The following is a 17,558-nucleotide window of genomic DNA, read 5'->3' on the forward strand; positions in this document are numbered from 1 at the left end:
GATGTCGTTTATAGACAACATCTTAGTGAGTCTTAAGATAAATAAGTGTTTGAGTTTCTTAATATAACTAAACATATTTAATGGCCTAATTAAGTATTGAAACAAACACATGCATGAGGCCTGAATCATCAAGATAATTTACTTAATTTCCTGTTTTAAAATTAATAAGACTAATCAAATTAATTAAAATACCAACTACTATTTTGGCAACTACAGTAAATACAATAAAGCTGCCTTTCATAATAAACTTAAATAATATCTCATTTAACTCTATCAACTTTGACTCCTGATAAATACAACAGAAATAATAACAACATTCAGTATAATTCAAAAGATAATATATATATATAACTTTTATTTTATCTTATAAAGGTAAAGATTATTTTTAATAGATCTTTGACCTAAATACAATATTTCAAAGCGGGTCGGAAAAAAAAAACAATAATGCTAAAGTCATGTTAAAAATTAAAATTAGGAAAAAATACATATATACACAATTTAAGATATCATAATCTCTAAAGTCCCTACCGTTTAAAAAAAATACAAAAGTCTCCTATCGGATACATCCGTATCTCCCCTCGGATACATCCATCTCCTCTCGGATACATTCCTAGCCCCTCTCAGATACATCTCTATCTCCTTTCGGATACATCCCTCCCATTAAGTAATGTATTATTTGCAATGTATTGGACAACCAGAAATGTATCTAAGAGCAATGAAAAATCAGGAATTTTGGTAATTGGGAAAACTTCCGGGATAGGATGTTGAGATTTCTGTACTTTATACTAAAAATTAATTGTGGGGTGTTGTAAATGTACAAACTTAGTCAAGTTAGCGAGTCTAAGAAAAAGAATTCGAGCAATGAAGAAATGAACAACAACAATAAATATTAATCGAAAGAAAGAATATAATAAATTTTGATAAAATAATACGATACCCATACTTCACATGTATACAATTGCCTCTCTATATATAAAAGACTAATCAAAGTAATTAAAACACGTTTACCAAACAAAAATTTAACTAGAACGCCAATTTCTGCTTGGGTAAGGTGAATTACAGTATATATGTACAAAAAACAGACTTTCGTAAACTTAAATAATTATTATCTTGTCTTTTACCTCTACCAATTATTTTTTTTAAAAAAAATTTATACATATAATTTTAGAAATTAATAATAGAGCTAATTTTCACATGTATAAATACTTATGTAGTTTTTCTTTTCTTCTTCACTAATCTAAACAAAGCTTCTTCATTTTTTTTTACTCTCAATATTATTTGGATTTTTTGTTTTCTAGAGAAAATGAAAAAAATATTTGTTGTTTACCCCTTGTTACAAGTAATTATCTTGATCTCCTTTATAAAACTTCTTTATCAGGTATATCAAAATGGAAAATCCTTTTTCCCAGAAAATTTTGTCAGAATGGTAAAATAACATATTTCACATTATGCTATTTTACCTTTTTGAACATTTTTACCCTTTTAACTTTAATACCTTTTAATTAAAAAATAGAAAAAAATTAATTTATTTTAAAATGAAAAAAATATTATAGACTTTTTAAATTTCCGGCACACAATTTTGTCAACTAAAAACAACAATAACATACTCATATTCACGTCAGTATCAATGTGACTAGGAAGGATGATTTGTACTCAATTTTATTTTTACTTGGTAAAGATTTAGGTTGTTTCCACTGCACCATCCACTCAAGTAAAAATATATTAAAATTAATAAGAAATATAGTAGTAAAAGAAGTATATAAAAAGTTAATGAAGAAAAAGACTATAACAACGGCAAATAATACAACAATTGAAGCAAAGAAGCAACAAGTGATAAAAAAATAATTGAAGAATAAAATGGTAAGAGAGTAATAAAAAAAAAGTAAATAATGCTCTACTACCTATGGACCTTCTAACAAAAATAAATAAATGATAACAATAATAAAAATAAATTTTTATTCTAATTCTCGACCCTCATACGTTCCACACAACATATTTATGTGTATTTTTATCTAATTTATTACTTAATCATAGTAAAGTAAATTAGTTTAGTGTAGGGTATAGGCAAACGTTTATCTCTTTTTATTCTGCTTCGGAAAAAATATCACGTTTCTAAAAAATAATTTAGCTTTAAAGTTTTTATATTCATATAAATATTGTTGCAGTAAAATAAATCAATACGTAACTAATTATTACATTTGTAGACATTACAATTATATTTTTGCACCACCCAATATGAAAGAAGAGACGTTTCAAAATATTTTGAATTAAAGATCCAAATTTGTACAATCAAATATTATATTTATAATTATTATATATATATTATTACTAAATTGTTAATAATATCAAATTCAATTAGAATAACTTTCCAAATAGGCCCTTATAATTAAGACTTGAAAATAAAATGTATCACCTAATTTATTACTAAATTATAGTAGTAAAGTAAATTGGTTTGGTGTTGAGTGTAGGTCCAACTTAAATTTCGTTCAATTCATAAAAAACATCTTTCTATTTTGTTTTACAAAAGAAATCATTTTTATAGAGAATAATTTAGATTTGAAATTTTTATATTTACATAGATGTCATTGCAGCAAAATAAATCAACACGCGACAAATTATTCCATTTATAGATATTACAATTATATTTTTGCACCACCCAATACACAAGAAGAGATATTTCAAAATAATTCGAATTAAAGATTAAAGGGAAAATGCATAAGTACCCCCAAACCTATGTCTAAAATCCTTGAGACACATCTAACATTTACTAAGGTCCTATTACCCCCCCCCCCCCCCCACCGAACTTATTTTATATATAATTTTCTACCCCTTTTCGGTCTACGTGGCACTATCTTGTGGGTCCAACGCGTGTTGACAATTTTTTCAAGAATAGTGCCACGTAGGCCAAAAAGTGGTAGAAAATTAATTAAAAAATAAGTTCGAGGGGGTAATAGGACCTTAGTAAAGGTTAGGTGTGTCTCAAGGATTTTGGGCATAGGCTGGGGGGTACTTATGCATTTTCCCAAGATTAAATATGGGTGTATATAAGTTTGTATCCCTTTTTATTCGGTTTCGAGAAAAATATCATCTTTCTATCATTGCAACAAAATAACTCAACACGCAATAAATTATTTCATTTTTAGATATTACAATTATATTCTCGCATCATTCAATACGAAAGAAGAAACGTTTCAATATTTCAAATTTAAAAACAATTTAATTTAGTTTTCTACTCTAACTTTCATGAGAGATTTTTTATAGTCAATTAAATGTTATGATATTTTAAAATTGCGAGTTTTAAAAGTATTATAATTACACAAATATTTATCATGTTTAATCACAAATTATAAAAATCTGTTTTATATCTTAAGTTTCGTGCTTACCTAAACAAATTTACTTAAATTAAAATTAAAAAAATTTTACGTAAAATTTTTTATATTAATATTTAATTTTAAATCACTAATTTTATTGACGCATCAGGTATGCGGAGCAGAGGCATACACGTTGATATTCTTAAATACTTTCTTGTTGTCATCAAGTCTAACGATAGGGACCAAGGGTCTAAGATTTAGGCTTTTAAAATATAAAAGTCTAGCGTATTATTATTTTTTATTAATCAAGACGTCTGAATTTAAATAATATTTTTATATTAATATGTGAATTTAGATGTAGCGGCCGAGGGTTTAAGATTAGGCTTTTAAAACCTAAAAATCCAAGGCTTATTTTTTTTATTAATTAAGACGTTTGAATTTAAATAATTTTTAAAATATTAAAATGTGAATCTATATTACTATATAAGAAGAGCGAATAAGCACACTCTTCTCTGTTAACACGTGTGCTTACATGAAAATACACTCAATTTAAGGATTATTTTTGTCATTCTATGCTTTACTTTACATAAGTGTTGAGTACCTTCAATACTACGAAATCAGTTAATAGCCTCCACTTGGGGCGGACGATGAAGGTACTTGTGTAAATAAATCAAAATAGAGGGTTGCTTTATGGTATTACTTTTCAAACTTGAAATATGATTGTACTTGCCTGCTTCATAAATGTACTTCCTTTTTGTTGGACACAAAAACCATTTGCTTTTTTTCCTCTTTTACGGCTTTAATTGTGTGGGCCCTATTATTACTTTTGTACACCATTTCATTTTTCCTTGCATTGTTCTTATATTTTATTATTTCCAATTTCTATCCTCCAGGAATCTTTGAATATTATTTATTTAATTCATTCATTCATTAATAAATTATTTATATTGTTTCTTCCATTTTAATTGTTTCATCTTTTTTTTTTTGCACGAAGTGTTAAATATGAAGAATATTTTTAAATTTTGTAATCTTAAATTTAAAATATATCATATATATTAAAGTAAAAAGTATTTCTAATTTTATAATCATAGATACGCTATGTAAAAAAATTAAAATTAAGAAGTAATTTTCTTTTTCAAGTGAAATAAAAAAAACATGTTCAAATAAATTGATACGGAAGGAGTCATATTTAAAAAAATAGAATTAATATGTGATATTATTAGAAAGAGCTTTAATATATATTTTAAAAATTATTTTGTCTTCCGTATATTATTTTGTGCATATATGTGGAGTTTTAAAGTTTTAAACATTTTAATATATATTTGAATATTTTATTACTTTCTTCATTTAAATTTTTTCTTGTTTTTCTTTTAATTTGTTCTATATTTAAAAATTACATAAAAAGTACTGAAAATCACAATGTAATAATATAAGATATTAAAAAAAACATAATTAAAAATCATAAAAGAAATTTTATTGACTCTTTAATTCCATATTGAAACAAAAGAAGTTTGTTTGAAAATAACATAAAAAGTACTGTAAATTAAAGTAAAATAACAACTAAAAATATTTAAGAATCATATAAGAAATTTAGTTGACTTTCGTAAAAGTACCTACGTCACATAAAATGGAACAGAAAGAGTAATATATATTATTTGAAAATGATATAAGAAGAGCTATAAATCACAATAAATTAACAACTTCAAAATATATTTAACAAAATCACATACAAAAAATTATATAACTCTCCAAATTTCATCGGTGTCACATATATTGAAACAAAGAACTACTCCCAATTTATGTGACTTACTTTCCTTTTTAGTCAGTCCCAAAAGAATGTCACATTTCTATATTAAGTAACAATTTGACTATAAAATATTTATTTTAACCATGAAATAATTTACAGTCACACAAATTTATATAATTCATTTTGGACCACAAGTTTTAAAAGTCTTCATTTCTTTCTTAAACTCCGTGGCAAATCAAATTACCTCACATAAAATGAGACGGAGGAAGTAATATATATTGGTCCCGCGCTAGCGCGGGAACCTAATATCTAGTATATATATAAAGCTGAATGTAGGCTAGGCTGATGTGGCATGTCTCAATGGCCACCATCTATTTATCTATTTTCTTGTTTTTTTTTAGCATTTTTAATTTCACTTTTATACATGATCTATTAATTAAATATATTAATAAAAGACTAATACAATAAATGTATAATCAAGCTAGCCTACATAGTAACCACAATTGACTTTTATGACCTCTCTTAATTCATCATTAAAAAGACAATAATGAAAGACCATTATTGTGAGCAAATGTCAAAACCGTTTTAATTGATTTAAAACCTCCACACAAAAAAAAATCAATGTTAATATTAATCCTTAGCATTTATAATAAAAGACTGTTTATTTTTCATTCATCTACAACATAATTCTGCATTACTTAATTGTAGAATTTGAAAGATTTCTACACCATTAAAATTTGAAGACAACTATATAAACATAATACAATATACATTCACTATCTCAATTTTTTCATGAATCAATATGAAATTTATGCAATATAAATTTGTAGAAATAAATAGACAAGAAAGAATGAGTCAAAGGAAGAAGACCATAACAATTCAATTTTATTTTGTAATCTCAAAGCATGACTATTACTATTGTCTTGTGTTCTTGTAGAAATGTTGGATCTGTGAAAACATATATGCACAGCGGAAGCATACCAAAATCTTTCTGCTTACATGAATAATAGACAACCAATAATGTTTATGCTAGACCACATAATCATGCTAGAACACATAAAAATACTGAAATTTAATTCGATAAATACCTCCTGAAGCGTGAACAGATACCTTCAAGCGAATCCCCAAGTTAGACAGACCTTCAAGTGAATCTACAAGATAGCTATGGTCTTCTACAGTGATCCCAAGTTCACATATGAACTCTCTCAATACTTGGGTGGGCAAGTATGAATAGAAAACTAATCAATCTAGGGATAGAAGAATCCCTAATTATAGAGATTTCTTCACAGTCCAAAGAGGAGAACCAAACACACGTTATTTTTCTTCAACCGAAAAATGCACGCTAGTTTTCTTTTTATAAGAAAACTAACGCCTCTCCCCTTTTCCCTTTAGAATTAGGATTTTGAGTTCTAGTTAAATATGGGCACTGGAGGGACCACAAAATTAATTATTGAGGCTTCCTATTATGGAAATAATTCCAAATAATTAATTTGAATTATTCTTACCATAATAAATTACAAATCATTCCACTAGAAACTCGTAATTGCACTCCTCTATTTATATTTCGTAATTTCCCATTAAACACTTATGTAATTCCCCATGTTAAGATTTCAGATACTAATCAATAAATTAAATTACTGACGAATTTAACTTAATGATTAATTTCCTTTAGAGCACTACTTAACTTATTTCATGTGTCGGATTCATAAATCCACTTGCAAGGTTTGACACGATGAAAACTTATAAGTTTCTCAAAAAGACATATCAATCAATCTCTATAACGAGACATGGATTCCATCAACTAACTTATTATTGTTTTATTTAAAAATATACTTAAGACTGATTTAAGAGTCGCCACTTAATTTTGGAAGCAAAATCAAGAAAAACTGCGTTTTCAAAAGATTAAAACAGAAATCTAATGAAAGTATTCAAAGGGGTTCGGGGTTCATATTAACATTTTGAGAAGGGTTTGAAAACACCCGAAATGCCCACTAATACGCGGTTATCCAATAATTAATTATTTGGCTAAAATAATTTAACTTAACTTAAATTGCAAAATTGAATTATTTTATAGTTAGAACTATTTTCAAGGGGAAAAAAGGAAATATTTAAATATTATCTAAGTGAGCTATCTTATACAATTATTTCTTTAAGTCTTGTTAAGAGATGACTGGTTTAGTTAATTTCTTAAAGCGAAATGGACGTCTTTCGAGAATTTGAATTGTTGGTCTTAAGATTAATGGCAAATATTAACAAGTAAATAAACATAATAAAACAAAGAGGGAAAGAGATTTGGGCCCAAATCTAGTTTTCCTGTCCGCCTGAACCGGTATTTGAGCCCATTTTCATTTGAAGGCCCATTAGAGTCACCTGCACCTGTCCTAAACTAACACAAAAAAGATGTTTTTCTTTGAGCCTTACGCCCAATTCTTTCATCTGTCCTAAAAAACTAACAAGTAATAGCAAATAAGTGGGCTTAGGCCCAAAATAACAAAATACAATTTATTTATTTTTTGAATTAAGAGTGGGCCTTTGGCCCAAATTTTTCAATTTCTCAATCTGTTGCTTCTTTCAACTTCAGGATCTATTCGTCGACTTTTATAATTGGCTGACTCAGATAAAAAATAGAATTGGGCCTCCATGGTCCAAAGGGAAATGCAAGGAAAGGGTCCATAGAACCCGGACATATTTCACATGCAAACAAACAATACAAAAGAAAAAGGCATTAGAGTTATGAATAGACTCTAATACATATATTTAACCTTAAACTTGGCTTCAAATTTTAATCATAGTGCGCAAACAAGCACTTTAACTATCCAACCTTTTAATAAATAAACACGCGATTTTTGGAGCCAAGAGCGTGAAATGCAATCGCTGCCACGTGTATTAGTGAGCCACTCAATGGCTGCCAACTAATTAAACACTTTACACGTCCATTTTAGAACTAAAAGAAAAAAAAAATTAATTAAGGGTAGAGTTGTCATTTCAACATTTTTTTCACTGTTGTGTGCCTAAAAATTACTTCTCACTCGCGCAAAATGCGTGCACGTCACGCGTTTTGCCAGGTAAGACACGCGTGTTTATTTATTAAAAGGTTGGATAGTTAAAGTGTCTATTTGTGCACTTTGAAAGTTGGAGGTCAAAGTTAAAATTTGAAGCCAAATTTAAGGTCCAATATATGTATTATGCCTAAAATTTAGCGCAATATTCGAATAAAAAATAAACAAAATAAATGGAACAATCAATACTATTAATATCAAATGGGTCAATTGATAAAGTAACATCACTCCAATTGAGAGAAGCAAAATGAACATTATTATTATTTAGCTAAAGCAAAAACTACTGTGTGAATATGCTAATGTATAACTTTAGTAAATGGACAAGACTACATGCGCATGATAAGCATTTAATGTGCAGCAGGTAAGCATTGTAGAGATAATCCATTATCAACACAAAATAGGTAAATAATGAGGCATAATTTAATTCTTTCTCATAATTTAACATTACTAAGCACATCAATAAAAATAAAATAAGAATAAAAAGACACTACACTGCCAAACATTTTCTGAAAGCTCAAATTAATTGCCATACCCTTCCATAAATGCACAGGCGACAAACAAAGATTAAAACATAAAAACTGAGTAGATGCAAACAGAGGGAGCCACACCGTAATCGGGACAAATAGATTCTCATGCTTAGGCTAAGATTTTTAAATCACCGGCAAATGACATTCTTCAAATAAATAGCGAAATTTTCTCAATATCAAACTAACTATGAAATAAAAGACGATTCCTGAATCCTATGGCACTGAAGAATGTAAAAATTGAAATCAACTCACAATATGAAATCCACCGGACAACATGTAACTAAACTCCATTCAAACGATACCATAAACTTAAGACAAAGGATATTCGAAGAAAAGAACCTTAAAATCATAGCAACTTATCATTTTTCAAACACTTTAACACCCAAATGTATTTAAATTAAACCTAAAGAAATGAGGAAAAGGGGCATGGAGGAATGAAGCAAGTAAATGGACCTTATACTTCACTTAAATCAACAGCGACATGCTTGAAAAGAAAACAGAAGAGACAACAGCTGGACATATAGTATTGCACCCATAATTCTATATTTATTCAATCTATCAAGACTTAAAAGAAAAGTGAAGCTCACCGAGACCACAAACAGTAAAGAAAAGAGCAGATTTTGTTTGCTACTAGAGAGTAAAATTTATATAGATCATAACCCGAAAGAGGCAATACAAACACACTTAAGGCGTATAATGGAAAGATAAATCAATTTTAAACAAGAAATATTAAACAAAAATGGGGCGGAGACTTGAACCAAAAATCATTCTAAGCAATGAAATCACAAACCTCAAAACAGGAAGAAAGAAACGGTCAAACATCATTATTCAAGAATGACTTAAATACATATAAAAAAAATCATTTTTTTAGCATGCTTCGCAGAAAGGAAAGATGCATAAAGACATGAAAATAGAGCCTAAGAAGAGTAGCATCAAAGAGATAGGAGACGGAGCAAGCCGACACGAAATGGACATCTAAACAGCTTGAGACGCACATAGCGCCTGCCCATTCTACTCACTCCAGACCAATCAAACCCATTACAAGTAATTGGACATGAAGGTTGACAAAAATAAACAACTAACGGGTTGAATATAACACTTAACCCTGAATGCAACTAAGCAGGTATTATAAAACAGAAAATAAGGTAGTAAACTATATCGAATTCAAGATTTACTAGCTAAAACAAAATGAAGACCCCCACATATTAGACCGACCAGACAGGCGGATTGTATTTAGAACTTCAAAACTAGGACACGACTTACAACCAACACCGCGAGGAATATCATAATATAAGTAAACTTAGCAAGGAGGAAAGAGACTTGAGACAGAGAGAAACCCTCAAACTTTCAAAGAAAAGGAAAAAAAAAAACGAACAACATTCGAACTATCGAACAAATTCTACCGCTGACATTAAATCGAAACAATAAGCGACTCCCAACACTTAGAAGATTTGCAATGACTAAAAAAAACGAACAGCCAACCCATTAAGACAATAGAGAGGTTGAACTGAAATGGGGTTTACCTTTTCCGGGGTAGCGAAACAGGGAAAGATGAATAGGGGACGACTCCATCACTACGTAAACTTGACCACGATCAGCGATTAAGAAACCTGGATAGAATGTCGAACCCAAAATACTGAAACTAGTTCTCTTTTCCCGAAGTGTATTTCGTATGTATTTTAGCTATTTTTATTTTAAGCTACTCTCTTTGCCTTTAGTTAAAAATTTTCTCCCAACCCCCTACAATGGAAGAGAAGAGAGGTATTTATAGGGGGAATTAGGGTGAAGAACGGATAGGAACGAGGGTCAAAAATGGAATTCTCCCTTGGCTTGAAAATTTAAAATTCGGAACAGGGAGCAGCTGGGTTTGCACGAGATTTCACCCTAAATCCCACGAATTATCCGGATGAAAGGATCAGCGTGGAAGGCTTAGATCAAACCCACCGCCTTATGCTTGACGTGACGCCCATCCACGCGAGTCAAGGGCGATTTTTCGCGGCTGTTGCAGGACGTAAATGCAAGTTCGCTCCTGCTGCACTGTTGATGAAGATGGTGGCAGCTTTCCGTCTATTTTGACGCGTGAAAGAGAAGAAATCGTGTATGGGTCGTCTGGGTGTTGTGTGTGCTGCTGCTATGAGCTGTGTTGCTGCTGTATACAGCCGCTACTGCTTTGACAATTTTGGTCTTTGCTGAAGAAGAAGGAGAACACAGGTGGGGTCGTTTGTTTTGTATGTAGTGGTGTACTGTTGTTGTTGTTATTATTTGAGGAAATACATAATTACCTCATGGAACTTATACCTTTTTTTAAATAGACACTTTAACTTTACGGGAGTCCTATTACCCCACGAAATCATCCAAAAGCACAATAAATATATCAGTTTTTCACCATCAGTGCTCTCAATCCAAGAGTGTGTGCCACATCTCCAACCCATTTAAAAAATGCCGGGTTTTATCCTAACCCATTTATTTTTTAACCCATAACCCAAACTCTAAGAAATTTTCAACCCATTTCACTTTCACCTACCCTCGTCTCTCTCTCTTCGACCGATCAAAACCCTAAGAAACTTCATGAGGCGAAGCTAGTTGGTAACCTTGCTGGTTGAAATTTGTTGAATAGTGGTGTCGGAACGAAGAAGTGAAGGCTCATAGGTTAGTTATTTGAAAAATCTTTGAAAAAAAAGTTTATTTTACATTGTAAGTGAATTTTGTAGTGATTAGTTGTTAGTTTATTTTACATTGTTTGATGCGTATTTCGTTTGTCTTGCATTTGACATCTCTCCCTCAAATCCTAATCATAGGAAATTGATTTCACAGATTTTAAACAAAAAAAAAGTAATTAAAATGAGAAATTGCAGATCTCCAATGGCTAACAATGGAGAATTTTGGGAAGGTGGTCTATTTAATGAAGAAGCTAATTCAAATTGGGAATGCCACATGGCGTTTTAACATTGGTTGGATGTTGTTTTTTTATTCCTTGACGTGCTCAACCTGCGTGACAACACTGATAGGTTTGAAATGGGTCAAGATGATGTATTTATTGTGCTTTTGGATGGTTTCGTGGGGTAATAGGACCCCCGCAAACTTAAGGTGTCTACTTAAAAAAAGGGTACAAATTTCATGGGGTAATTATGTATTTTCTCTTATTATTTTATTGGAATGGGTCGGTTGGTACATGTATGTATTGTATTGTTAATGTGAATGGAGTGGGAATTGGGTTGGTCTTGATGCTAAGGGCTGCTGGAAATAAAAAGGGCCCAAATTTGGTCCTTTAGGATTAAAGGTAAGGGTAAATAAGAGGCTAGATTTGAAATTAAGACTTGGCCAAATGAATTATAAAATTAGCCAACTTATTAACCAAATTGAGTTTAACTTGTGAATTTGGCTTAAACTTAAAATAGGACGAACTAATATAGTCAACTAACGAGCTTCTTAATTTCAACGAAATAAAATAATAAACTCAATTATAAAGTAATTAATTAAAAATAGAAACTAGTTGTAATCATAATTGAAATTAAACTAAATTAAAGAACATTCGACTTACAATGCGAAATCTTTTTGAGATGATTTTCAAATATTAATAAAATATACTAATTACATATATAATTTATGAAATATATTTATTATCCAAAATATTATGAAAATTGACTAAAATTACTTAAAATAACCACGAAACTATTTAATTTTATAAAGTTAATTATTCTAGATTGTTTGAGAAATTAAGAAATTCGGAAATTGATTATCATTGGGGAGGGTCAAAATTAGGCGTCAACAATTATTTCACCAATATATATTATTATCATCCAACTTACCAGGCATATTGATCTATCTCAGAATCTCACCTTTTAATAAATCAAAACGATAATTAATATATACAGATCATAATAGTTATATCAGGATTAAGAATATAAGTACATTTAATAGTTTAGAGAATATGTTTTGTCAGTCAGTCTAAAACAACTATCTCTACTCGGTCCCGTTCAATACATACAAAATGCACTAGCACAAGAAGTTGGAACTATACTGTTCCCATAATCAAGATAAATTACCTATAATCTTGTGCTACAATCGTACCGATGACATGTCCAATTTCCATCCTAGATTGTGAACAAAAAACTTTATACTTATAAGAACCGATGATTTAATCCTCTGTGTATAAGCTAAAACTCTACACACTAAATCATCTATTATATAAGTAAATAGACACCATAAACGAATATATGATCTATTAAAATTGAGCAAATATTTATTCTGTAATAAATATTATTTCTTAACACATGGTTAATAATATATATCCCAACAATCTCCCACTTAGACTTTTAACCATCACAATTGTTATAATGTACTATGTCTAAATGCATGGTTAATAGTATATACCCTAACAATCTCCCACTTAGATATTTAATCTTGAAAATTGTTAGAATACTATGTCTAAACACATGATTAATAGTATATACCCTAACAATCTCTCACTTAGATATTTAATCTTGAAAATTGTTAGAATACTATGTCTAAACACATGATTAATAGTATATACCCTAACAATCTCCCACTTAGACTCTTAACTATGCATTTACAACTTTCACAAGCATTCCTTTATTTCTATTTTCTCATGCAATTTTGTCTAGTAGTGCTTCGTCATAACAAATCAATTTTGTACTAGATCTTGAGAGAGCTTCTCATGAAACCTTCCAAGAGTGTACTTCTTTTCAGATCATAAAAGTTCTCTCAAGCATACAAAACAAATCAATCTTTGCTATGATTCTCCCACTACGACTAAGCACTACATAGTGTAATGACCCTAAAGGTCATTTTTGGAAATTTTCATAAAATGACCGTTTTACCCCTTCCGATAGTTGCCCCGAGTCCTAATTATTGTATTTTCGAAGTTGGGTTGAAGGAAAATTGATGAAAAGTTGAGTTTTTGGAAAGTTGAGTTTTTAAGAGTTAAAGTTTGGTTAAAAGTGCTATTTCAAGTCATTTGGAGTTTCGAGACTCGAATCAAATTTTCGTCGATTCCCGCAGTTTTAGAATGTCGAAACGGGTCTATGAGAATTTACGGAGTCGAATTTGGAGTTAAAACGAAGATTTGAGGTCCTAAGTTGCTAAAATTGTGAAATTTTGATCAAGAGCTGACTTTGGTCAACAAACGAGGTTCCGGTGCTCGAAATGGAATTTCGAGGGCACCGTTGGATTCAGGGGGTGATTCTAAGTCTAGAATGAGTCTTGGTTGATTTTTTAGAGGCCCCGAGTGCGTTTCGAGTTTTTGAGCCTAAATTTAGTTTCTTGACGCCTTATCGGATACCGGGTCAAGGAGACCTCGAATTCAAATTTCGACGATTTCATTGAGTCTGAAACGTCATTTTCGAGCTAGTAGCATATTTGGTTCGTGTTCGGGAAGTGCCAAATGAGTTTTGGGTGAGCTTTTAAGCTTCTTGGATGCTTTGTCACTATTTCAGCAAATTGTGACAACTAAAGGGTTCATTATTAGTTTTAAGGGTCGAAAAATTATTCCGAAGGTTCTGAAATTTTGAGCATGAATTATAAGACTTATCTGCAAATTTTGGTGCATTTTCGCTAACCCGAAATTAGACTTTTATTGCAAATAAGAAATAATTGTTTACCGAGTAGAAATGATATTTTACTGGGCAAACGAGTATGAAATTGAGCTCCGATTGAACGAGCAAGGCCGTATCATTATTTAAGACATTTACAAAAAAGAATCGGGTCATTTCACTATTGTATGAGGAAATTACGGCCTTTTTAGTGAAAGATTAACTGCTGTTTTTCTGGTGCATAACAGCCATGTACTGTTATAAAAATCTCAGATTGTGTTCATTTGGTATTTTAAGCATATCGGGAGTCCTAGAGATCGGAATGGAGTGATTCTTACGGGTTTATTCTTGAATTAATATGAGGGTTAGTATTCAATCCTCAATTCGACATTTTCTCATAATTTCTTTATCTGGTTTTTTTTTCCTATCCGTAAGTTTCTTGGGAAAAATTGGGGTTTTATCGATTTGGACTCCCTTTTTGATGAAAAAGGTATATTTACGATCCTTATGTTATGGGTAAACTGATTTTAACATAAAATTATTGATTCATCGATTATTTTCATCATATTAACCGCGTACAATTTGGACTTTTCCGGTAAAGTTAAAGTTTGATAAATTGATAATTTCAAGGTCGATCTTAGCTCCGTTTTTGATGAAATTTCATATTTGAAATTATCTAAGTATGGGTAAGATGTTTTTCAAGAAATATTTCATTTTCGAGTCGGGGTTTCGGATCCGAATATTTTAGGCTTCTTCAAGAACATGAATTTTCCTTCAAATTGAGTTTGTGAATTGATTTCAACTCCGTTTTCAAATTAGTTTTCACCATTAGCTTCCAAATACTTTAAGGATCATTTTACATCAAAAATTTCCAGATTTGGGTATCGTTTTCCGGTATGAGACTTTTGGACCGTTTTGCCCTTTTCCCCTAAATTTCTTGATTTTGGTGTCATTGAACTCGAATTGTGATTGTGAATAATTGTTTGAATAGATTATCGTGATCCGGATTATACTCGGGAAGGAAAGGCTCAAGTCAAGTAACTTTTGGAGTTCGTTTTAAGGCAAGTGGCTTCCAAACTTTGTAAAACTTTTAGACTACGCATGACTACTTTCCTAATTGTGTTGGGGAGTAATGGGGATTGAGGATGAGTTTTATTTGTTGATTGAAATTGTTGTAGTGAAAGATGGGGAATAAAACGAGCTAAATGTGTTATATGTGACTTGAATTTGTTGAATAAGTCATGTGATAACTGATATTGAGGGGATAGGAGAGCATGAGTAGGCTATGATTAATACAGACATTGATGTTGAGACAGGTGATGTGTAATACTATGATGTGGTCGTGATATGGTTGTGATTGAGACAAGTGATGTGTAATACTATGATGTGGTCGTGATACGGTTGTGATTGAGACAGGTGATGTGTAATACTATGATGTGGTCGTGATATGGTTGTGATTGAGACAGATGATGTGTAATACTATGATGTGATCGTGATATGATTGTGATTGATGACATGTGCATATTCATTATTCATCCCATGTGTGAACTATCTATTGCATTAGTTCTGAGACATTGATATGAGGATGGATGGATGTGAGACACAATTGAGACTAGCTTCGGCTAGAGATATATGAGATGGACTAGCTTCGGCTAGAGATATATGAGATGGACTAGCTCCGGCTAGCGATTTGGATGCCGATGGGATCTGGTTTTGGCGGTGATACATGGTTCATGTGTGGCCCCCATGGGTTCTGATTTGAGTATTCAGCGCAGACTGATTACGTCAACAGATGTGTATCGTAGGACAGACATGTATCACGACTACATGACATCATTATTGCATTTTGCATCGCATTTGCCGTATCTTTGTCTGTGATGTGTGGATTGTATCGGTTTACCCTTCTTATGTGGAATTTGATCTACTTGCTCTTATTTGTTGATCTGAGGTTGATGAGGATATACCGTTGGTTCTGGCTGTTGAATATGATCTGTTTAGTATAGGTTGGTTGGTTTGCTGTTAGATTGAAGTTTCGGTGGTTCGGTTGGGATTGAAAGGAGTTGTTTGTAGCTACTAGTTTTGCTTAGTTTAGAGTTACTTGTGAGTACCTGTGGTTTTCGGTACTCACCCTTGCTTCTATACAATTGTGTAAGTTGACAGCTCTCTCAGATTTGGCTTAGTATTTTCTTTAGCAGATTGAGTTTCAGGACATACTCGAGAGGTAGCGGTTCAATCCAGACGTGCCCTTGAGTTATCTTTACTTTCAGTTTTGTTCTATTCGAGAACTATACTCTGGGACTTGTATATTTTTATTCGAATTCTGTATTTAGAGGTTTGTACATGTGACAACTAAATTCTGGGTAGTGTTGAGTTTTAATTAAAGTCTTCCGCTTATTTATTATCTCTTATTCTCGTATTTCTACTTCTCTATCGTTGTGGTTGGGTTAGGCTGACGTGTCCGGTGGGAAATGGACACGTGCCATCACATCCGGATTTGGGGTGTGACATCTTACTAGGTCGTTCTTATGAATCTACCAAATTTAAGATCAATCAGAGTTTTTTTTTTCGAATTCCAAAACTATGATCAATTTGGTTGAAAACGTTGTTTGGACAAAATAGAATTTAAGATTTTCCCTCTCAGTAATTCTTATCATATATCATCATTTTGTGAAATGGATACACGAATTAAGAATAAAGAACAAAGAACGAAATTTTAAAATTCCAAAAAAGAAGAAACATGTTTATGTATACATTGAATATTAAAATTCAAAACACAATCTCATAAATATTAATGCATCTTGAACAATAAATTTTGATGAAAAAATGACTACTCATGCAACATACATATGTGGTGTCAGATATTCTTCAACAAATTTAGAACAAAAGCTAACTCATATGGAGAGTATATGTTAATTTAAGTCAAGTGAATATCATTATCCCTAGATCCATTGATCCATTCAAATATTACTCAGTTTAGGAGAGTCACTACAGATAATCAAAACTAGAGATTAAACTTTAATGACTTGTATTAATTTCATCCGTTATGGAGGAAGGTCTAAGCCAACACATGAACTTAATACTTCACTAAAATTAAGTCATGAAGACCATAGAGAACAAACTCTATCACCACTATATTATAGTTGAGAATTTTTTCGGTAAAATTAATATTTAAAGATACAAAAATTATCTAAAAACATCTTCTGAACGACCTCAAATTACCAAATCACTTCATAATAATGAGTATTTTAAATTTGATCGTTTCTGATGAACCTACCGAATTTCAGATCAATTGGAGTTCAAAAATAATATTTATCCCCAAAGCTATGATCAAATTCAGATTCAAACGATTTAAGAAAAATAAA

This window comes from Solanum verrucosum, unplaced genomic scaffold (assembly GCF_900185275.1).
Source record: "Solanum verrucosum unplaced genomic scaffold, falcon-dt-bn FXZP01000268.1, whole genome shotgun sequence".
Taxonomy (NCBI): Eukaryota; Viridiplantae; Streptophyta; class Magnoliopsida; order Solanales; family Solanaceae; genus Solanum; species Solanum verrucosum.